The following is a 23,514-nucleotide window of genomic DNA, read 5'->3' on the forward strand; positions in this document are numbered from 1 at the left end:
AAGTATTCCAGTGACCGCTGTCAAAATACAAAGGAAACAGCGGGGCATTCATCCATCAATGCTCATAAGAGTTGATAGAGGAATCTGTTTTATGTTTTTCCTGTGCCTGTGGTTTGAACGAAGAAAATAGACCAGTATATACCCAACTTAAGCCAAGATCTCCTTCATTTGTATCTCACACGCTCCCCCTTCTAGACACAGCAGCTCACAGTGGGAGGACTTCAGAAGCAAAGGCAGTTCTGTCAATCCAGAAAGCAGTGAGTAGGACTAGGTGCAACATTTTTTCATGCCACCGTATTGTAAACAGGCAAAGCCTACATGAAAGTGGCAACTCTGCTCTGAATTCAGGAGCAGTGCATCATTGTTACTGCACCATGACAGGAAGCTGTATTAGGTGGACTTCACTGGTGGGATCAGAGGGTCTAAAAGAAAACTGTAAGGGCAGATGTACTTATAGGTAACGTAACATGTTACATTTTTTTCATGGGAGGCCAGGGATCTGCTTTAAAGTGTAACTAAACCCATAGATTAAAAATGAAGATAAGTTGCAGTACCTTATCCTGCTCACACATACAGTATACTGTATATGTGTGTGTATATACTGTATGTACAGTATGTGCTTAATTTCAAGGTCAAGGTATGTGAAGCTGTAACATTTGTTTTATGCAGTTGTTTTATGTGAAGGGAGAACTACTGATTTTGTAATTTTTTTTTTGTGTGTGGTTTTTCCTTTGGGGCAACATGATTTTTTTTCTTTGGGTTGCTGGGTACTGCCCAGCATTTCCAGGCTGTCTTGTGGGCCTCTCACTGTTGGTGACAGTAATAGAAGGTCATCCGCATACAGCAGGAACTTCACCTCGATGTCATGTAAAGATAGTCCTGGTTCAGAGGAGAATTTTAGAGCTACAACCATATCATTGATATATATGTTAAACATAGTTTGACTTTGACTGAAGCCCTGTCTAAAGGTGCCCATACACTGCTCGATTCTCGTACGAGAATCACGGGAAATCCGGCGATCGTACGAGAATCGAGCAATGTGAACGAAGACGTACGACCGTTTCTACTGTACGGTCACACGTCTTTTGTCTAAAGAGCACGCTAGAAAACCAGCCGAAAATCGTACGATTTTCCGCTGGTTTGAATAGTGCTCAGGAGACAAATGCCGAACGGGCCGGTGTGCGCACGCGCACACTGCCCGTTCAGCATTGCGGTCATCGCAAGCCCGCCCCTCAGGGGGGCGGGCTTGCGATGATCGAGAGTACGATCTGCCTGTCCAAGATGGCCAGATCGTACGTTTTTTTTATTACTTTACAACCATCGCAAGACTAAGGCCACCTTAACTCTATGGGCCTGCCAGAAGTGCCAATTCCACTCTCCAGTAGTTTGAGGAACAGACCTTGGTGCCACACTGAAAGGAAGGCCAGTGTCAAGGTCCGCAAAACAGGCAAATATTGTGGACATGGTTCTTAATGAAAACAAAAGGGAACAGAGCGCCACCTCCGTGTGTAAAATCGTTTATTACAATAAATAAAACAAGGGATAAAAGTACTCACAAACAAACCTTTTGAACATCAAACGAGAGGCCACACTGTCTGTTAACCCAACATGGTATCCCCCCGACTATGTAACACGGTAGTCTCCGGTCACATCACCGTCCACAGTCAGCCAAGATTGACGCGTATCATGCGCAAGCCCCCTTCCTCAGAATCCTGATTCTGAGGAAGTGGGCTTGCCCCTGAAACGCGTCAATCTTAGCTGATTCTGAGCTAATAGCGTATCTTCTCAGAAGCTGCACACAGTGTGCCGGTTTAAATAGTTACCGATACGCTCTGTATGCATATTCTGACAGCGTGAGAGGCGGGACGTTGCGCTTGTCAGTGGATCGGATCAGGCGAGTATTAAAAGAGAAAAAAAAGTTTTATTTTATGTTCCCGGGAACATAGAATAATAAAACATTTTAAAATGTCCCGGGATTTTATTTAAAAAATGTCACCTTCTCATAGGTGATACATTCCATCATTAAATAAGTCTATCCAGTGAAACACTGCATACATTTATGTATTTAAAGGGAATTGTAAAATAAAAAAAATACCTCCCGAAGGTGGTTTCGAGTCAGAGATAAGCTTTTAAGGTTTGTGGCAAAAACCACTTCCAGGCCGCAATACGTCTATAGACAGCAGTCCGCAGAAGCTTTTACCTCGGAATTCTTCTTTAAGTAGCATGCCTTACTCACCTTTTCTGTCTTTTCCTCTTATATTTCTATATTCAATATGTTCAATATTCTATTATACTTCTCTTTCACTTTTATATTGTAAGCTTTGTTGTCATTTCTAGTATTTCAAGTAATTATGCACATCGCTCCTTGTGGAAAATTACTCTGCACTATTGGAGGCAGCATGCTGTCTGCTCTTTCTGGTTAGGGTCTGTTTTATATGCAGAGCTACTTTTGAACTGTACAGAACCCCAAACACAAAAGAAGATAAGAAGGAGTGATGGTTTATATTTCCTAAGCTATCTTTCACTCTACTGAACCACTCCAGCACCCCTTCTTCTACAGTTCTCTTGCTGAACTGTCCATAGGTGGCCCCGAATAGTTGTTTGTATATTTAGAGGCTTAGTGCTGCCTGAATCAAGTTCCCATAGGCTCTGGTGCACTAATGTCACCATAGTTACTTTGGTAAATCTTGCCTGTATGCACTTTTTGTACTACGGCAAACTGAGATCTTTCACCAGTATTCTGGATGCTCTTAGTTAGTACTCCTTAACAGCAACAGATGAGTACCACACATTCCTAGACCATACTCTCCCTTTGAGTGCATCCCTCTCAGAATGCTTGCTCAGTCTACAAACCCCTTTAGACTACAGGCTTATCATTGCTCCCCTAGTGCCTCTCCAGGTCACATAGCAAATTACCTTCACTGGGCCACAAATCTGGTTGATCTTAACCCTAAGTTTTCTTCTCCAGTGACGAACCTAGCATATCTAGTGACTGGGGTGGATAATTTGTTAAACACCCCCAACCATATAACAAAAATAGTTTCAGTATCAATTATACAATGTAATGTCATGGATGTTAGGGGTGGGGGCAACAGCTATGAGTAAAGTTGCAACTTTATGCAACTGAGATACTAAACTTAGCATATCAGTCCACCTGACGTGTATGAGTTCAGAGATGCTATCACCTGCATAGTTGCCAACATGTAAAAATAGTTGGGATCAAAAGTATGAGAAGAAAATGGAGCAGTGGCCAATAAAGAGGATGTTACTTTATGGGGTACGGCTAGGTGTGTGGAAGTTAAAAAAGCTTCATCATGGGTATCAGTTTTAGTAACTCCCGGCATTGGTGTAATTGGCCATAATAATTCCCGCTTTATTGGTGGTCATTGGAGATAATGTTAAACCCCCCAGCATTGGTGGTCAGTGGCAGGCTGTAATAAGGACCCCCTAGTATTAGTTATCAGTGGGAGGCTTAGTCTGTAATTATACCCCCCTTCTCCCACCATTGGTGTTCAGTGGTTTACTAGCGTATGCATACACTCCCACACTGCTGGCTCTACCCTTCAACCAGGACTATACTCCTACTCTCCAGCAGAGGTCACTCTGCCACTCTGCATGATGCAAGCAGCCTCACCAGGACACCTTTCAAGTGGTACCAGGTGCAGACTGTGCCCCCACCTCAAGATATGCCACTGCTCCTGTGCTTGATGTCTCTTCCCAGAACTTGACCGACTCTGCACTCTGGATCCCTCCTTTTACCCACGTTACCTTTAGGCAAGCTATCTTTATGGTGTGACCAAAGTAAGTGGCATTTATCAGCTTTACCGAAAAAGTCTTTGCATTTCAACTCCCTTTGGTCCCAAGGTGACAAAAAATTATTAATTTTTGCTCCAAGAAAGGCCAAACAGCTTCCAGTGCTAATCACACAGCTATCAGTAGGCCATTGCTGGGGCATGTTGGGCATCAAATCCAGGGGTTTCCCACTTTATTGCTTAAACTGAAAAACAATTTAATCTATAAGATATCACTATTAAAATAATGAATTCATAACAGAGAACAGGCACGTGAGCATTTGCAATCTTATATGGTAATACCATGTTGTTGATTCAGATCACTGTATTCTTGCCAAAGTACAGTCACAAAGGAATTTTTACCCTTAAGGGAAGTTTTTACGGTACTTTGTTTATTTTGTCATTATCAATTAAGTTTTGTTCTGTAGATGAAGAATGCAGGACTTATGCCAGATAACTGTGCTTTACTGTGGCTTTCTGTGCCAACTTCTACTCATGTAATATAGATTTTTGGTTTAAAATGTAAAATGCACATGTGTTTTAAAAATGACAGATTATATCCCTTGTGATGGAAGTAAGGATGCAAATTAGAAATGTTAGAAAATCAAACATTGTCATGGCAGACACTGAAGGCCTTCATGCCATGTCAGTCTGGATGAGTAATGGTTCAAATATTAATGTAATTAGCGTAGTTCCATGATCTGTGAGTCTACTTTTAATCACCCTCATTCAGGCCATACTTTTCTAATCAACCAACATTTCAATTGTGATACAGATGATTGTGTTTATCTCTTGAAGTGCCCCACCAACACGTTTTGTCTGATAGACTTTTTCAAGAGCGAATTACTTTTTTTCCTTCCAAGGAAAAGGGTGGTATGGTCGGCGCCAATCTCGAAAAAGTCCTGTGCTGAAAGAGAGTTGCTTGTCTGATGGTAGCAGGAATCATCTACACTATGTATACCTGTGCTGAGAAAGTGCTACTTTGTTTTTATTTAAGTTATTTTAACAAACGCAGTTTTATACTATGTGGCGATTTTATCTTTCTGAGAATAACACTGCTGCATAAACTGGAGCACTAATATCGGTGGAACCAGTTGAAGTCAAATTGGAGGAGCTGCTACATAAGGCTAGTGGTGGAGTTACATCAAGTGGGAAGAAGGAAGTATTTTGGGTGAAATAATGTCTACTGACCCTTCTACAAATAAGTTTAACTGGAGAGTCTCCTATGTGGAAGGGGAGCACAGAGGTGGCTGTATCTGGAAGTGAGAGGATTTATCACATGGAATACACACAGAAATACTTTTGGATTTATTTATTTATTTATCAGTTTAACATGTTTTGTGTGATGGAGAGTTTATATAAAGTGATTTATGGGTGGCTGTATGCATGTATATGAAAGTGAATTCTACTAGCACGTAGCACGTTTATTTGTATGGTATATAGTGCTGTGATTATTTGGCTTTCACTCACGTGTGCAAGACTGAAAGTAAGGCTGGAGTTCATCTTTAAGTATATGCTCTCACAAGGCAGATCTGCACAAAATTCTTGAGCCCCACCAAGTCCCTCCTACAGTAAGGATAGGAAAATGTCCCACATGTTTATAAACACTGTTCCAAGGAATCTTTTACATGCCAACAACATCTAAAGCCCTTAGCCAGTTTGGGATCACAGTTTTTTCTGTTCACCCAACTTTTTTTCACTCACTCGGTATTCTTTAATGTGAAACCACACCTATGATCATGGCAATTACTCAGAATATTCTCTGTGTCTTAAATATTATTGTAGCAGATTTTTGTTTTTTTTGTTTTTTCAAAGAATTGGTGGTAGATAGAAAATATCTGAAAAAGTTGTTTATTTATTTGTCTGTAATGCATTAAAACTTGCAACTTGCCATCCTACTAGTGCAGCTTGAGCTGCAGAAGAGTCTCCTGTGCCAGCTCAGCAGTCTCATTTCAACAAGATTTATGTGGCTAACCTAAGAAATCAATGGGGCCACTAAACATATATCAAAAGTTAGTTTAGAAAAAAAAAGGTACATGAAGCTTTCAGGAACTTAATAGAACTATGGATGCACTGATGCCGACTTCAGAAGAGTTATTGTATGTATGTATGTAGGCATTCAAAGGAGTCTGTATTCTGTAAAATGGGTGAATTCCTCTCTTTTTTTGGTGGTGTGTTATATGATGTAGCCCAAGCTGAACAAGGTGGCCTATGAATCATGGCATTTCTTATTAGGGATGCACCAATACCGATACTAGTATCGGTGCCAATGCCAAGTATTTGGGCGAGTACTCGTACTCGCCCAAATGCTCCGATGCCTCGCCCGATACCCGAGCTTCTGGTATTAGGAAGTCGGGCAGCGAGTCATTACACTTTACAGTGTATTACATTTCACTTGTGATGAGGGAGCATGGAGCCGGCTTCCCGGCCAATCAGGAAGCAGGCAAGCCTGTAATGACACGTTGCCCGGTTTCCTGATTAGTCAGGAAGCTGGCCAATCAGGAAGCCAGGCACAGTGTAATGACGGGACACCCAGCTCTCTGATCTCGGCTTCATGCTCCCTCGTCACCTCGTGAGTCGTGACCAGAAAGCCGGCATGGAGTGACGATAAGCATGGAGACGGCTTCCCTGCTAATCGTGAAGCCGGGTGGTGAGTCTTTACACGCCACCTGGCTTCCCGGCTAATTGGGAAGCCAGGTGGCAAGTCATTACATGCCACCTGGCTTCCCTAATGGGACCGCCGGTATTGGTATTCGGTATCGGCGAGTACCGGAAAAAAATATCGGTACTCGTTACCGAAAAAACATTATCAGTGCATCCCTAATCAGAACCTACTATATTGAAAAGAAGATGATATAGTGGGAGGGCACAAATTCCTGACTTCCAGTCCAGTAATACCAAAGCAGGTTACTGCCAACTGCAATTGTAATGCTGTGTATGCATAGATTTTAAAGGGCAGTGCGATGTGGAGGGATAAGCTAACCTTATTTAGAGCAGCAGATCTTTGAAGAACCCTGCAGTGATGCAGACATGTCTTTGACAACCTTACAAGTTAATGTCAATGAAGAGAGAAAGGAGGGAGCAGGAGAGTGGTGCAGGCACTGGTGGAACTACCAGGGTCGCAATTGCGACCGGGCCCTGGCATTCTGCCACTTGGGGGGGGGGCCAACGAGGAAGAAGAGGCCCCCCCACCCGAGCATGGGCAGACTGACCATTTGGGCCCGGTGGCATAGTGTGGGGGGCGTCACCCAGTGGCATAGCGTGGGGGGGCCGTCACCCAGTGGCATAACGTGGGGGGGCCCGTGGCCCAGTGAGATTTGGTCTGGCGCCAGCAATGACCCCCTCCGTCCTTCCCCCCTCTCCCATTGCAGGTGGACTTGGCTGCCGGAAGGTCTTCTTCATACCATATGCTTGGCCGCCCTGCAAGTGAGGGAGAGAGCCGCACACCGGGTGTAATTGTACCACAAGCAGCGCTGGGGCCTTGGCTGGGAGCACCCAGAGAGCTGCTTGCTGAATACACAGCCCGTTGCCTCTCCCTGCTGCATGGTGTTCCAGCCTGGAGGACAGTTAGATAAGGTAAGTGCTTTAATCTCTGTGCCTGTATGTTCTGTGAGTTGTTTATAGTCCTGTATAGCTGATGGAACTAATCTGCATTTCTGTATAAATGATTACTGGGAGTTGTAGTCCTCTATAGCTGGTGCCATTCTGCATTGCAGCAGTGCAGAATGGCATCAGCTATAGAGGACTACAAGTCCCAGCAATGCATTATAGTGTGGGGGTGGGGGGTGCTGGGGGTATTCTGCATAGCTGACTTATTACAATGTATTGCTGGGGGTATTCTGCATTGTATGACGATCATGTGGGACTACAAGTCCCAGCAATGGATTATATTTTTAAGTAGGGATACACCAGTGCCAATACTGGGCATTTTCACAAATACTCACACTTGTGAAAATGACCCAATACTAAACGCAGATACAGGTGTTCTGTCGAGAATGCAGATGTAGTCGAATTTGCCGACCTCAGCATCTACGCTTGCGCACAGACCAGTATTATGGAGAAAACCGGGATTTATTCACAAAGTATTCTGTTTAAATCGTTAATTGTGACCGTTAATAATATTCCATCCATCATTTACTGCCATGGATGGCATATTATTAACGGTCACAATTAACCATTATAAACAAATACTTTGTAAATAAATGTCGGTTTCCTCGTTAATCCCGTCTGTACGTAAGCGCAGATACTGGGTCAGCGTTCTTGACAGAACACCTGCACTAAAATTTTAAACAAGCGGCTGCCTGAGGTCCAACGCTTGCCGGGGACCTCGGCAGCCTTCCTGTTAACCATGCGGTGCCATGGCGGCCCTTCATGGTTTCTTGCACCGGGGCCCTGATGGTTCTAGTTACGCCTCTGGGTGCAGACAGGAGCTGTTGGTGCCGTGTCTTTTGAGACAACTGACATTTATCTGCCTACTAGGACAGACATGAGATTGTCACTCATTACACCCAAAGAAAGTGCATGGGATATGATATTGTTAGAGCTACAGGTAGGATAGAATGCATATATGATTTAATGACTCCTTGTGTGTTGTAAAGTAGCCACTGCTCCAAGCTCACTCCCTTGATGGATTACAATCTCAATACAAATTAGTAAAATAAATGTGAGATTGTAGTCCATCATTGGAGTAAGCTTGGAGCAGTGACTACTTTACAACACACACAAGGACCATGGGGAACAAATGCAGTCACCCTCCAGAAGGTAGGACAGTGTCATGAATTTAGAGATGGTTTGAGGATCTAAGGCTGAGTGATACACAAATAAGCTAAATTTTTGTTGATATTTAAGGTACTTAAATGCATTTTTAAATGTCTAAATTTAGTGTCACTTTAAGGTGTGTAATTAAGTGAAGCTGTGGATGGAGAAATCTATTAGACCTCTCTTGTACAAGAGAAATCTATGCGTGTACAGTTTTCTGTGTGAGGCTGTGTTTAATTCACTCTTCCAATCGTGTGCAAGCAAAAATCCTTTTCTTTTCAATTTTACTTTCTCATGATTGGGTATTCAAAGTGAACATAGCTTCACCTTATTACATACCTTACATACAAGTTTTAAAGTGAACATTCACTTTCCAAAGTGGACAGTCTATCTCAGGGGCGGACTGGGCCGGGGGGCAGGGTGGCAATTGCCCCCCGGGCCTCTCTGCTGCCTTTTAAAAACGGCCTCTGCCCGCGGCCGTCAGGGGGCCCGTCACCCCCCCCTGGCTAAAAGAATCCCCACTGACCACCAAGGTAAGGTGACACATATAAAAAAAAAATCCGGGGACATTTTTAAATGTCCCCAGGAACATAAAATAAAAAAAAAATTTTAAATACTCACCTGATCCACCGCCAAGTGCAGCCTCCCGTCTCCTACACTGTCAGAAGCTTGCGCGCGCTAGGTGCAGCTTCTGAGAAGATACGCTATTAGCGTAGCAAATTTATCTACCGCATCTCTTCCAGGTGCACATGCCATGAAGAAAGGGGGTCATGAAAACAGCTGATTCGGATGACTCGGCCCCAGTGGAAGTGACACAGCCGAGAAAATGTATAGGATCGAGAAAAATTATAGAACACTGACTTTGACACTGTCCGGCCCCTCCCACTAACCTCCCACAGCTCACAGCCCAGAAGCATGGACAGCCAGCGGCGGCCTACAGTGGGCGAGAGTGCCTAAGTAGTAGACATGGAGCGGAGTAAGGCCAGAACTATGTAGGGAGCCCAGTGGGAGGAGAGCACCATCCCCCAGCCAATCACCCCTTTCATGAACTTACTAGGAGTCCTCACATCTCCCGACCATTCACACTACTGTTACATGGATCGCAAAAGTGGCAGACAGGGGCGGGGAGAAGGCGGGGAAGAGGCAGAGCGGGAGGGGGGCCAAGTTGCTGCACCATGGGCCTCTGGGTTGTACTTGCCCCCTGGGCTAAAAGTTGCCAGTCAGCCCCTGGTATATCTATATTCCTTTAGTAAATCAACCCCATTGCTTTCCCCACTGCCATCTCCTCGAAACCAAAGTATTTGTTTTTGGTGGATGGATCTATTAACTGGTAATATGTAATAACTCTGTCCACTTGCAGCAAATTACAGTGCTATGAAGGTGCGGGTTATATATATCTTATCACTTTGTCTCCGGCAGTACCCACATTAAAAAGATGTATGGGAACGACCATCCTATATAGTTGTGTCAAATTACCATTGCTCTCCAGCAGTCCTCCTCATGTCATTCTGGGGTTACAACAGTGCAGTTGTTGTTACTATATCCAGTGTTTTTTCTCTCAAACCAGCAAGAATGTGTGCAGGGTCAACGGGGTCTTCAGAGAAGCACACCCAAATCCTACACAGCAGCCTTTTTATGGCCACCCAACAGTGAATGACCATGGGATTATTTTCAGTCGCACTAATTTAGAGTTTGAAAGCTCTAATGGAGGATTCAACGTGAGCACTCACGCACTCAGTTAAGGAAAGGAACAAATGATCTTATTTTCTGGCTTCCTGTGACTTAAACAAAAATGTCCTTGTGTTTTTATGAAAAGCAGATGGGAGTCATCTGACCACAGAAAGTATTCCCTCCCTTGCCATGTGCTTTCTAAAGTTCTGCTCTGAAAATTTCCCATTTGTATATTTTATAACTGTATAGAATAATAAAAATTTCCACTTCTTTCTTCCATCCGTTACAGACAGCAACGCAGCTGTTCTTTGAACCTTCCAGACTATAAAGAATCTACTGATGCTATTCACAAAACATACACATTGTTTACCAACATTCGCAAATGGGAATTAAGGACAACATAGGTCACACCCATATAATTGTGTTTCTTTTGACACAGGCAGAAAACTGTGCTGCAAGGCATTTCTCTGAATCCAGATGAGAATACATTACAGTCTGTGAACAGGTTACAGAGTGCCTATTCATAAGAAGGATGGAGATTAGAAGAAGATGTGACAGCAGACTTCCTTAGCAGTAATCCAACAGAAGGAAACTACCAACGAACATTTTAGTCTCTTCTTTGGCCTAACACGACAGCTAACACAGAGTAATAGGTGGCACAGTAACGTTATATGAGTGCCAATTGCCTGCACAGGTGTATTTGGGCATGGTATTTGTATCTCTTTTATATTACATATCATGCAACTTTTTTGTTTAGGGTTTGATTGACCTTTAGCAAGACTTTCAGGGCCCGTTCACATATACAGTGGTGACCTTGTCACAGGTCACCGCTGTATGCATAAACGGGCCCTGAAAGTTTTTCTAAAGGTCAACCAAAACCTAAAACAATAAAAGCTACAATATAGATATTATCTGAAAAGGCCAATGTTTTCTACGTGTGTGCCCTATTCACACCACAACACTAGTGACACTAAATTTAGAAATTTAAATTTAAAAATGCATTTAAGTACCTTAAATATGAACAAAAATGTAGCTTATTTGTGTATCACTCCGCCTTAGATCCTCAAACCATCTCTAAATTCATGACACTGTCCTACCTTCTGGAGGGTGGCTGCATTTGTTCCCCATGGTCCTTGTGTGTGTTGTAAAGTAGCCACTGCTCCGAGCTCACTCCAATGCTGGACTACAATCTCACATTTAATTGAATAATTTGTATTGAGATTGTAGTCCATCAAGGGAGTGAGCTTGGAGTGGTGACTACTTTACAATACACACAGGGACCATGGGGAACAAAAGTAGCCACCCTACACAGGATGGACAGCATCAGCATGAATTCAGAGATGATTTGAGGATCTACATCCGAGTGATACACAAATAAGGCCCAGTATTGTTAATAGTTAATGTACATGAATGCATTTTTAAGATTTATATCCTGAGTTTAGTGTCACTTTAATACAAGTTCTGAAGTAAACATTCACTTTCCTAAGTGAACAGTCTATATTGCTTTAATAAATCAAGCCCATTGTCTTACCCATTGGCATCTGCTCAAAACTGACGTATTTGATTTTGGTGGCTGGACCTTTTATGCATAATAATTATGTCCACTTGCAGCAAATTGCAGAGCTATGAAGATAAGGGTTATATATACCATTGATGGAGGAATCTCTTTGCTAAATACAATAGCTGGCAGTGACGTGTGGTGCCTTCCGTGCTGGGTGAGGCATTCTCCATCCCCATCCCCAGCATGCCCCTCCCCCAGCAAACCAAAGCCCCAGCTCGACAAAACCCTGCCCCCCAACCCGGTCACCAAGCAAGTGTGAAGGAGGGAGGGAGAAGCCTCCCTGTCACTCACTTGCTTGTCACTGGTGAGGAATTGAGATCGATGTCCTCAGTGGTTTTTTTTTTTTTTTTTGATTGGACAGCTTGCACCAATGGCGCTATGCCATTGGTCCAACAGAGCTCAAGCCTTTAACATAGAGTAGAGGCTGTTGCAGCTCCTGCCTCACTATGTTAGGTTACACAGCATCAGATGGGGGCAGATGGACTAGTGCATTGTGGCAGCTCCATTAGTGTGCATTGTATCAACACTGTTGGAGCTGTCACTGTTTGAATTTTTTATTTTAACTTTATTGGTAGTGTGCAATGTGTACACTCCATTCAGGTCCCTGCACTGCAGGATTGTGCTCTGTGCAAAAACACAGCACACTGCCTATCACACCAGTGTTGCGGAGTGAACAGGGCACATAGAAAACAATGATTTTCTGTGTCCCAGGGTTGACATGCCTTGACACACAAGCTGCCAGAGAGGTGGATATACAGTGTCAGGCGGACAGGGACAACCAAAATTAAGATAGGGGCTACTGGCCCCCCACTGAATATAGTCTCGACTGTGATATTTACATATTAAAGGGTGGCGCTATTTATATATGAATAAACTGCGACTCATTCTCCCAAAAACATTTCCACACGTCGCTAGAGTGTTCGGGTTTCGATAACAAAAAAAGGTGGCAACCCTATCTCCAGCCAACAACGTTTTTTCATATTTCAACAGAGTAGGAAAGAGTCAGAATCTCTGTCAAGTTTTCAATGCTTTCTTGTGTTCTCAAAGGGAGCATTTCCACTCACTCTAGACGTGGCGAACCAGCACAGGAAAAGAGGGTGTGAGGGTGTCACCACGACAGGAAGACATAAAGAACCATAAAACCTTACAGATGTGTCTAATCTTTTCACATTCTGTTACATAAACGTGCTTTTATTGCTGTCTCTATCCCCTTCACAGAGTTGGCAGTTGCTGTCCTAGTGACAACCTTGGGGGAAGTAAGGGCAAATCTCTCCAATGGGAAAACAATTAAAACACGGCAGAGATTTCAACCTTCCACCCGCTCAAAACTATAACACAACGGTTTTGGCTGGCATCACTTTAAAGAGATCCCGGCCAATCTCTAAACATATTAAAATGCCAATACCCTGCAAAAGAAGGCAAAGTTTGGCTGGTGTATTATTGCAGCTAAGAATCTTCATTCAAAAAATTGCATGAACATTTTCTTCAATTATCCAATCATGTGAGAAGCAACTGTCTGTTTGCTTTCAATACCCAATCATGTGCAGAAGATGTTCACATGATTTAATAATTGATGTGAATATTTACATAATTTTGTGAATAAAAACTCTACACTCCTTTAGTAAATCAGCCCAATGGTGTTTGCATTTTCCACATAAATGCACAAACGGTAACATACGGGCGGATTTTGTGCATTTGCGGCTATAGCAATAGCCGCAAATGCGCGGAATCCGCCCATAAAGAGTCGTGCTTGGACTACTTCGCAGGATGCTCTGTTTCGTATACGAAACCACGCGTTTGCCGCTATAGTCTGAACAATGCACATTGGAATGCATTGTTTTTTATGTTTACCGCTCGTGTGAATGGAGCCTTAAGGTGTAGGTTTATTTATGTACAGATGTTCCTACTCTGTCATAAACACAGGAATGAAAAGAAAATATACAGAATATTTCTCTTCACTTTCTTCACTGGTCTATAAACAAAATGTCCTCCAGATATTCCATAATGAAGAAACTTCTGCACTTTTCAGCAACATCAGCATGCATAGTTTAGGCAGCAGGGGTTCTGCAGACTGTGTTCGTTGTCCGGCCTATTGCTATTCTGTTTCCTGGATCCCGAGGAAATGTATATCTTTACTTGGCTGTCTGCCGTGAAGTCCTCATCATGCTTGGCCTGCTGAGAAGGCAACATGTGTAGAACACTTGCTACATCTGCTTACGATCCAATTCCCCTAAACCTTTGTGAATCTGAGTACTGAGTGATGGGTGGTGCCCATCTCTTCTCCTTCAGAATATACACACATTCCCTCAGTATGACTGGAATGCCAAAATGAGGTTATGTAACCAAAAATAATCTCCCGTGCTGCAAGCTCGGCTCAGTGAATGTCTTCCGTCTAACTGAAATACAGCATATTGAGGGCGATTCAAAATACTGTCCTGGCGTTATGGCTATCTTAGGAAGTCCTGCACCAAATTCATAAAAGCAATGTAAGAGTTCAAGTGCTATTATCGACATGTGACAAATCCAGGTAGTGCATTAGTGATACCTTAACATTACACCAGAATAGCTGTGACAAATCTACAAACTGCCGTTTTGGAGATAGGGAAACTGTCTGTCTCTCTCACTGGCCCCCATGTGTCTCAGCTCAGTGCCCTCCCTCAGTGTCTTGACCGAGTGCCCCCTACCTGCACAGCACCATCGGTTGCAAGGATGCAGGCTGAGCCACCTGAGTCCTAGCCACCAATGACGCTATGCAGCAAGGCTGCCAGTGTCCTAACAACCAATGAGCCTACATCCTGGCAAGGCAGACAACATCCTAGCAACTGATGACACTGTGCGGCTTTGGTTGCTAGGGTGGTTTTGGCTACAGAGCATTATTGGTCGCTAGGATGCAGGCCGGGCCACTAGTCTCCAAGCAAAGATGCAACCAAATCGGCACAAATCAATCAGAGAGTGTTGTGTGTTCTGGTGAATCTTTGCAACAGAGTCATGTACATGAAACTGTCACACTTACCGACATTTGTTATTCAGTGTGCAGACACTCTTCTAAAAAGGAACTGCATCACTCTATGAATTCCACAGACTGTTTAAAAGTAATCAGCTGCTGACGTCACCAAGTACAACTACATAACCCTTGACTTCAGGCATGACAAAATTGTGTTTTTTGGGCCATATGCAGACTTCTATGTCACTTTTTTTGTGTCTCTCAATCAGTTTAAGGATCTAAACTGTACATGGCCCCAGCTGTTCTCCAGTTGATAAAGGCTTCACTTCCTTAGATAATTCTGCAGCTGAATACTTCAGGAAATGATGGGAATTACCAACTTGCTTTGCATGTTTTTTTTGGAACTATGTAGTTGTATCCCTTAGACATAATGTGGCCCCTTGAAGATTTATGTGACATGTTTCCTTTATGTTTCATTGCACTGGGAAAGCAGCTTAAATGAAATGCAGAACCTGACATCTTAACTATGTAGGAAATGTATCGAAACCAGAGGAGACAGAATCTGGAGCAGTTGGCCATGGTAACCAATCAGCTTATTTCCTCAGTTTGTTCAGTTAAGCTTTGAAAATTATAGATAGAAGCCGATTGGTTGTAATGTGCAGCTGCTCCAGGTTCTGTAAATTTCCTCCATAGTTAAGATGCCAGGTTCTGCATTGCATTTAAGCTGCTTTCTCATTGCAAGGAAACATAAAGCAAACATGTCACATGAATCTCAAGGGGCCACATTATGTTCCCCTCAGTGGGGGTAATCTATAAAAACTGTAGCAGACAGTTTTCTTATGGAAACTAATCAGCTTCTCTATTCAGTTTATTCAGTTAAGCTTTGAAAGATTGGTTCTTATGGGCAGCTGCTCCAGATTTTGTCTGCTCCAGTTTTTATGAATTCATCCCCAATGTGTTTTTACCGTACAGTACATTGCAATGACAAAACATCTGCTTTTTCTTCCACTGCGTACTCTTTTTTGAGTATGAAACCTTTTTTTAATTCTGCACTCTACCCACATTTTACCCGACTACAGGTCAATATCAGTAACTTTTTGTTTGTGGAAACCAGCTTCTTGATACTTACAAACATCCCAACTCTCCCAGACGCTCCAGGAGTCTCCCGCTATTAGATATCGGCTCCCGGCCACCCAGGAGAGAAACATTTTGAAATAAATCCACTGACTGCTATTTGTATTTTACACAGCCACATGTCCTTGTACCCTATAAAATTAGGAGGTGCTCTTCTCAATTCAGGGAGAGAGCACCTCCCTGAAATGATGGCAGATAGTAAACCTTTCCCTGTGATCTGTTTTTTTTTTCTGCCATTGGGTCCGCCGTCAGTCAGTGGGTTCCCCTCCGGATCCGCAATTTGGTCAGCTGATCTATTTAATGTTTTTTATACTTGTATATAATCTCCCTTTTACAAGTAAACATTTAATACAGAGTGCTTCCATGACACCTTGTTTGCAAAACATAACAAGCTTTCTAAAATAGAAGCTTAGCACTGCCTGCCCACTTGTTGACTACATCTGTCTAACTGGAAATCCCACTGGAGGGAGGTGTGTACTTCAATCTCCTGCCTATTCACATCAGGGTATTCAGAGCACAGTAGATGACAATGAGCTGCAGAAGAGATGCAGAATAGCCTGAAGAATAACCTACTGGCTGTAAGTGTTAAATGTGACATATGTGAAATATTTTAGATTTGAGATTTACCTGATTAAAATGAATGTCAAGCAAACATAAAAGAATATAAGAAAAACATATTCAGTACATCTCTTTAATACTTGCACATATCCTCATGTTTTGTCTCTTTAAAGCAGGGGTGGGGAACCTCCGGCCCTCTAGCTGTGGTGAAAAGGTTAGTTCACCTTTTCCCAAAAAAAGGAAAGGGGAACTAACTCACAACACCTTCCTCCACCCCCTGCTCTCTGCACCAATTATATATAATGATGACCCTCGCCCGCCACCCACCCTAGCTGGTATAATGGTATGGAAAGTTAAAAAATGTACTACACAGCCCCGGAGGCTTTATAGCATCATAATATTTGCAATGGGGAGCAGTGATTGGTCGGCACAGCCACTTGACCAAGGAGAATCTCTTCTTTCTTCTGCAACGACATCCCAGAAGAAAGAAGGCTTAGAAGAGATTCTCATTAGAAACGTGGTCATGTGGCCCCACTGGCCAATTACCGCAGTGAAAATTAAAAGTTGTTTCTCACTACAGGAATGAGGTAAAAGAAAAACGAATGCTGAGACATGCATAGAGGTAGTTAGAGAGTCAATATGGACAATGATTGGGCAATTAAAGGCTTGAATTTAGAGAACATGGTGATTCCTTAAAGGGTCATAGTCCATTAACTGCTATTGTATACAGTAGGTTTTGGACAGAAATGGAACTGTGCGCAGCTATCAACCTTTACTATCCTAGGGCTACCAACCTTTTGAGGAAATGTTAGCTGGGTGGTTAGTAGGGATGCACCGATACCACTTTTTTAAGACCGAGTACGAGTACCGATACTTTTGATCAAGTACTCGCAGATACCAATTACCGATACTGTTTCTTAAAGGGACAGGTCACATTTTTTCTAAAGCAATACAAACTAATGACTTAAGGTCACTTTCTTAATATTATGATTTATGAGATGACGAGGCAGCATGACACCAGCTTCCCGGCCAATCAGAATGCTGGGCGCTGCGTCATTACACGGTGCCCGGCTTCCAGATTTGCTAGCTTCCTGACCAATCGGGAAACCGGGCAGCGCGTCATTGCACGCTACCCGGCTTCCTGATTGGCCGGGAAGTCGGCTCCATGCTCTCTCATCACAAGTGACGAGAGAGCATGGAGCCGTTTCCTAGCCAATCAGGAAACCGGGCAGCTGCCTGGCTGCCTGGCTTCCTGATATAGGAAGAACTCGTGCTAGGTATCGGAGCATTTGAGCGAGTACGAGTACTCACCCAAATACTCGGTATCGGCACCGATACCGATACTAGTATCGGTATCGGTGCATCCCTAGTGGTTAGTAAGCTTTAGAGAAGCAGAGACGTGTAGAACCTGAGTATACATCGTTTGACTTAGAGATTTTTGGATCTCTGTGTGGCCCCCTTTAATTAAGCAATATGAGTGGTAAAGAATCTGTTCTATGAGAGACAGAGAGGGTGAGTTTGTAGTGATCAAAGAAACAAACAAATGAATCATTTTATAATTACATAGGTTTTTTTACCCTGATAAACAGTGTCTTCTGTAGGTATTGCTGCAATTTTCATATGACAAAATACTTTATCTTTCAGGATGCATTCTGTGGTTTTTATAGAACTTTATGTAAGGAGGGTCTGTTTATTTTTGTCGCCCTGGGTTAACAATAAAAAGTTCCTGAGTATATCTAGTATTCTAAGCTCAGCATAGAAAAATGCAATATCCCTGGGCCAGCAATTCTAACCAATCTTTTACAAGACTATCTGAAAAGTTCATAAGAAAGCCATAAGCAGAAAAATTACAATCGCAATGCATTCCACTTTCAGTCTAAACTTTTATTATAGTTTTCCATAAATTAGGATAGGGTTAGATCCTAAACATTTGTTTTACTGCGGTGTCCGTGTTGGAAAAAGTCCAATGTCACCATTAGGGAAACTGCCATTGCTGGCTTGTTCTGCTTTAGAGATTCAAAAGTAGTGAAGCCAGATACAGCCAGGCTTTTAGGTTTTTCAGAAGAAGGCCAGCAATTGCAGCCCACATGTTTCTCTTATGAAAGTTGTACTTTAAATTCACCTGCCACTGTGAAAGGAAATTAGCGGAGATCATAGGGGAGATCATCAACAGGAACATTTAATTTCCGGTAGTATGGGTAAAATTTAGATCTGTATCCTCAATGGGGAAATTTACCATCACTTCCTGTTTCAGTGGCAGGTGTAACAGGAAATGGTCCCAATAGAGACACAGACAATGGTAAATACCTGACAGGTTCTAACCTTTACCAACACTGTTAGCAATAAAAAGTATGGCTTTAAATTTGTAAATTATCTGTATGGTTTTTAGCATCCCTTGATGCTTTACTATTTTTTTTTTTCTGACCGCTACCAACAAGGCATTTTCCCACGCACAGACGCTGGGGCGACTTTTCTTCTCACTAACTACTGATGCAGGGTCATTCTTCCTCACACTGACGCCAATGGCCAGGCAGTTTTTTCTTCCTCTAACCTTTAAAATGCCTTGCACCAAACATAGAAAGGCCCTGACCTCGAACATGTTCCACAGGGGGGGGGGATGTCAAAATACCTGAACAATGCCTGCATCCAATCAGATTGTTCAGGTATTTTGAGAGCCAGCGGGGCCGGCTAGCAAGATACTGAAGCTTGGCCCAGTGGGAAATTCCTCCATCCACACAGTTTAGCCTAGATGGAGGAATCTGTTGCACTTTTTCTATCTGACCATTGAAAATCTGCAAATAATCTATAGGTGTATGGCCAGCTTTAGACAGGGATGACTTAATTGCTTCTCTTGTGAAATTTAAAGATGAATTGTTTCACAGATCATGCAGCTACTAAGCTTATTTGCCATTTGTTAGTATCATGTATATATTTTAATATCCATAGCTTGTCCACAGTTATACTTTAAATAGTATAGTACTAATATTGCAATGTCCAATTGAAAAAAGGGTAAGGGGGGGGGGTAGGAGGGGGATAATTTACGCTGTAACTATTATGTCTGGAGTGTGCTCTATCCCATGTTGCATAATATAATTTGGCTTGAGCACTGCTCTGGGCAAAGGGCATATATTTACGCTGTGGGCTTTCAGGTATTACAAAGGCACGTCCTTCTCAGCCACTTGAATTGATCACCTTATACAGAGTGAAGTACCCATAATCCATCAGTTGTTTTGCATTGAAGGCAAGTATGCATGCAACACCTGGACAGTGGTAAGTGTCTAATAGATGCAACATCTATGCAATGCCATATTTTTGTGGGAGCTTTCCAGGAGCTCTGACATTCATCAGTGATCTCATTGTGCATTATCTGCTATATCATCTCCTTAACCTCCAGCTGCGGAAGTGGGTAATGCGGTGGTTGTGTTCCCAATAGGAGATGCAACACCTGTGGCAATCTTGTTTTTACGCTATTATTTTAGTGAAGATATGGGCATAAGGATCCAGTAGTGCAATCCAGGCATTCTTATCCTCTTTGGAGAAACCCCCTATATCTCTGGTTTACCATAAATATTTCAGTTGTTTCAGTCTTTGATTGCTTTGTTCCAAAGCTATCTGTCCCATTCATGACAATCTGTTGGTGACGCGCTGCCTTTGCAAGCAGTGTGTCATGTAATTTTCTGCTCGGCAGCTCAGCTTGCGAGAGCTCGCAGAGCTGAGCGTGCCGAGATGAACAATTTCAACTTCAGCCAATCGGCTCACGCGTATAAACCGGCGCGACGGGATGCGACGTCTGGCCGGTTGTTACAGACGAGCCGATTGGCTGAAGGTGCAGTCAATCATCTGACTGCACTCAGCTCACACACTGCACGCGAAGCTCCGTGCCGGAGAGCTTTGCTTCGCTCTGCACGGCTTCGCGTGCAGTGTGTCACGGCCTTTACACCGGAGCCCGCAACTTCCCCACAGGGTCACCGCTGCCGCCCGTCGGCACTCTGCCGCCCCGAGGCCGGGCCTCGGTGGCCTTGTGGGAAATCCGGGCCTGACCCTCACAACTCACAAACAGTTCTTAGACAACCTGCCAATGGTTATTCAGCAAACCTCCCTTTTGTCGCTCTGCACCCCACTTGTCAGCAGCGCCCTTCTCAACTAGCCTCTGAGGAGTTCAAAATAATTGCCCCCTTGTGCATGCAGTCAGAGCAGCTAAAGGAAGAAAGCATACATTCGACTTTACTTCTCTCATCCCTGCATCCCCCTTCTAAAATGAACTGACATAGTGGATCACACTATTATGAAATCTATAATCCAGCATTCTCCTACAGCGATACCCCAAAGCAAAACAACACAAGAAGGCCTAATTAGGTTCCCATTTGAGCCTTTTTGCACCCTAAACAAATTTGGCATTCAAAATTTACATTTCAGATCTGACATACAGATTATCTATTTACAGTCTCCTAGACCCAAAGATATACGCCTCCAACATGAAGAACAAAATGTAGGATTTAACCTAACAGGAGACAAGGGAATATCTAGTCCACCCACATTTATCCCCATTACATTACCAAGATAGGTAGGTTCTGTTTTTTGCTTAAGTGAGATGTGCTTGTTACTAAGTTACCATGGAGATAATAATCAATTTACTGTACACACAGCATCACTTTGGTTACTGGAGTTAAGCAGCAGTAAATAAATGCATTATACATCTTCTCGCTAAGAAAAAAAGGAACCATATTTTCCATTACTAATAAGAAATGTTATCTCACCGTTAAATACCAACCACATGTATCTGTACTCATAGTGCCATATACCCAGCAATAATTTTTACTGAATTATACACCAGAGTCCCCATTTCACAATTTTGGAAAACCCCTAGATGGCCAGCAAAATCACATTCTATATAACTGATCCTTTTCTGGTCTATGGAAAATTCCTGCATACTTCTACAAGCAGGTATTTTAGTTTAGCCGTTCTTTGTACACAAAGGCACTTTCACCACTGGAAAGAATTTATGTAGATGGAACACAACCATCAGAAGTGTTAATGAATGAGAGTATTTTTCATCTTAAATGTGAGCCACGTGCAGACCTACATCTGTAAATGGTAGAGCCTATTTCATGTATCCCCATACATACCAGGGCCCCTCATCCTAAACTATGTTCAACATCTGTCTCTTTTTACTCTTCAAAGAAGAAACATTAAAACTAGAGCAAACCAGATCATAGACCAGCATTTGACCCTGATATTTCTTATATGCAATTCGGAATAGGTTTGATTTTTAAAAATTCACTCATTGCTGCTAATAAATTGTAAAGGAAAGGACCGAGACTCAGGATCAAGATACACTAGTATTCAACATAGATATAATCTATAATTCCTTATTCTATACTAGTTACATGGAGACTGCAAGATAAATACAAATCATGTGGTCCTGAATGAAGATACAGTGTGGGCGTATGTAGACTGACGTTGTGCCTTTAGGAATGTGTGAATATGTGCACATCATGCAATCCTCATATAATAAAACATTGTCGTAAATGTAGTTGTAATGCATTCAAAAGCGGTCCATTTAATGAGGATGAAGTATTAAAGGAGTTGAGAATGTTCACCCAATTTCCTAAAGTAGAGTAGAGATTTATTTCTATTATCCAATCTTGTAAAAAGCTTATTCCTATTTATCTACTTAATCTTCACATGAATAGATATAAGTGAAGATTCTGAAACTCTTTAGCAAATCGACCCCAATACTTTAAAGTGCATGCACCTCTATAGCTGCTTTATAAATACAATAATTCAAATTCTCCATTCTATCAAATATATGTTTCTGTAGCTTGAAATAGCTTGCTAAGGTTAACTTGCATTTGTAGTTCCCCGGCAAGCTGTCTATACCTAGTTTACACTAGTAAAAAAACAGAGTGTTCTACAGCGTAGTAAGAATGAAATAACTCACCGTTAATAAGTACAATTTGAATAAATAGTACTCTTGAAGGAGATGGTGTTCTTGCACTCCTTGTCTGAGTCTGCAGTCCTCTGTTCACTTACAAGTGATGCCTGGAAGAGAGTTTACACAAAGTTGTTTGCACTAAGGCACTCCTCCCTTCTCCAAAACTTGAGGAGACCTATTCCCTCCCTCCCTCCCCACACCCATCTCAACCACACGTCAAAGAGAGCTTTGCTGAACATATTAACCACACACCCCCCCTCATCACCACCACCCTTCCCCTTTCTAAAACTGGGCAGTTCTCCAGAACTCACTTTCTGCAACTGTCTTTGCAGACAGATGTTTTCAGTTAACTTTGAATTGCATGCAGTTAAGGCAGCACATCGTTCTAAGCAATAAACCATGTGGTTTTGTAATGTTTGCATGCCTACATTAAACATACTAACATGATTACAATTGTTAAATGGATGCAGCCCGTCCATCCATCGAACCCATGGTGAATTCTGGAAATTGCAAACTTTAATCTGAACCCTCATGAAGTCAATACGAGGTGGGGGTAGGGGGCCTGAAAATCAGTTCTGACTATCTTCAAGGCTAATAGGCAAAGGAAATGTCAAGAAAAGGGTGTGGGGAGCTGGGCACTGCTCTGACATGCAAAACAAATCAAAAAGTACCGTTCAGAAGGGAGCCCTCCTTGTGAATTCGATGGCAAGATTTATCAGCAACATCTCAATCTGATTCATAGTTATAACTAGGAATTTTTTATTTTTTTTCTGATGCAACACCTGATTTCTTTAACCAGCTGTAAGTGGCATGAATTGACTGGTGTAGTAGTCTGCCACACCACCTCTAAAAGCTAGAGGGAATTGTACTCTTCATCTTCACAAAAATATAGCATACGGCCTCAGCTTCATATAAAAGTGGCCAATGGCACAACAGTTTCATAGTACAGTTGCTGTGCTTCTTTTTTTATCAGAGTAGCACACTGCATTTAAAAAAAAAAGTTTAATGTCAAAATAAAGTGCACCAAAACACTTCAAAATCACAACTCCTCATTCTCCAAATCCCCTCCCATCCCCATATCCCTAATTATTCCCCAAATATTCAAATGACTTCAGGTATATTTTTAGTAGAACCTGGCTAGCATTAGGACAGTAGCCAAGTT

The 23,514-nt window shown here is 42.5% G+C and overlaps 1 protein-coding gene across 1 annotated transcript in view; it reads right to left on the minus strand.

Annotated features, from left to right (window-relative positions):
- The window catches only part of EMP3 (epithelial membrane protein 3), a 37,147-nt gene extending 14,680 nt beyond the window's left edge, over nucleotides 1-22,467 (minus strand). The window contains exon 1 of the mRNA XM_018552961.1: nucleotides 22,359-22,467. The gene's annotated coding sequence lies outside the window, so the exon portion shown is untranslated. The remainder of the gene's footprint in view (nucleotides 1-22,358) is intronic.
- Between the last annotated feature and the right edge of the window lie 1,047 nt (nucleotides 22,468-23,514).

The sequence above is a fragment of the Nanorana parkeri genome, unplaced genomic scaffold (genome assembly GCF_000935625.1).
Source record: "Nanorana parkeri isolate BGI_ZX_2015 unplaced genomic scaffold, ASM93562v1 scaffold103, whole genome shotgun sequence".
Classification (NCBI taxonomy): domain Eukaryota; kingdom Metazoa; phylum Chordata; class Amphibia; order Anura; family Dicroglossidae; genus Nanorana; species Nanorana parkeri.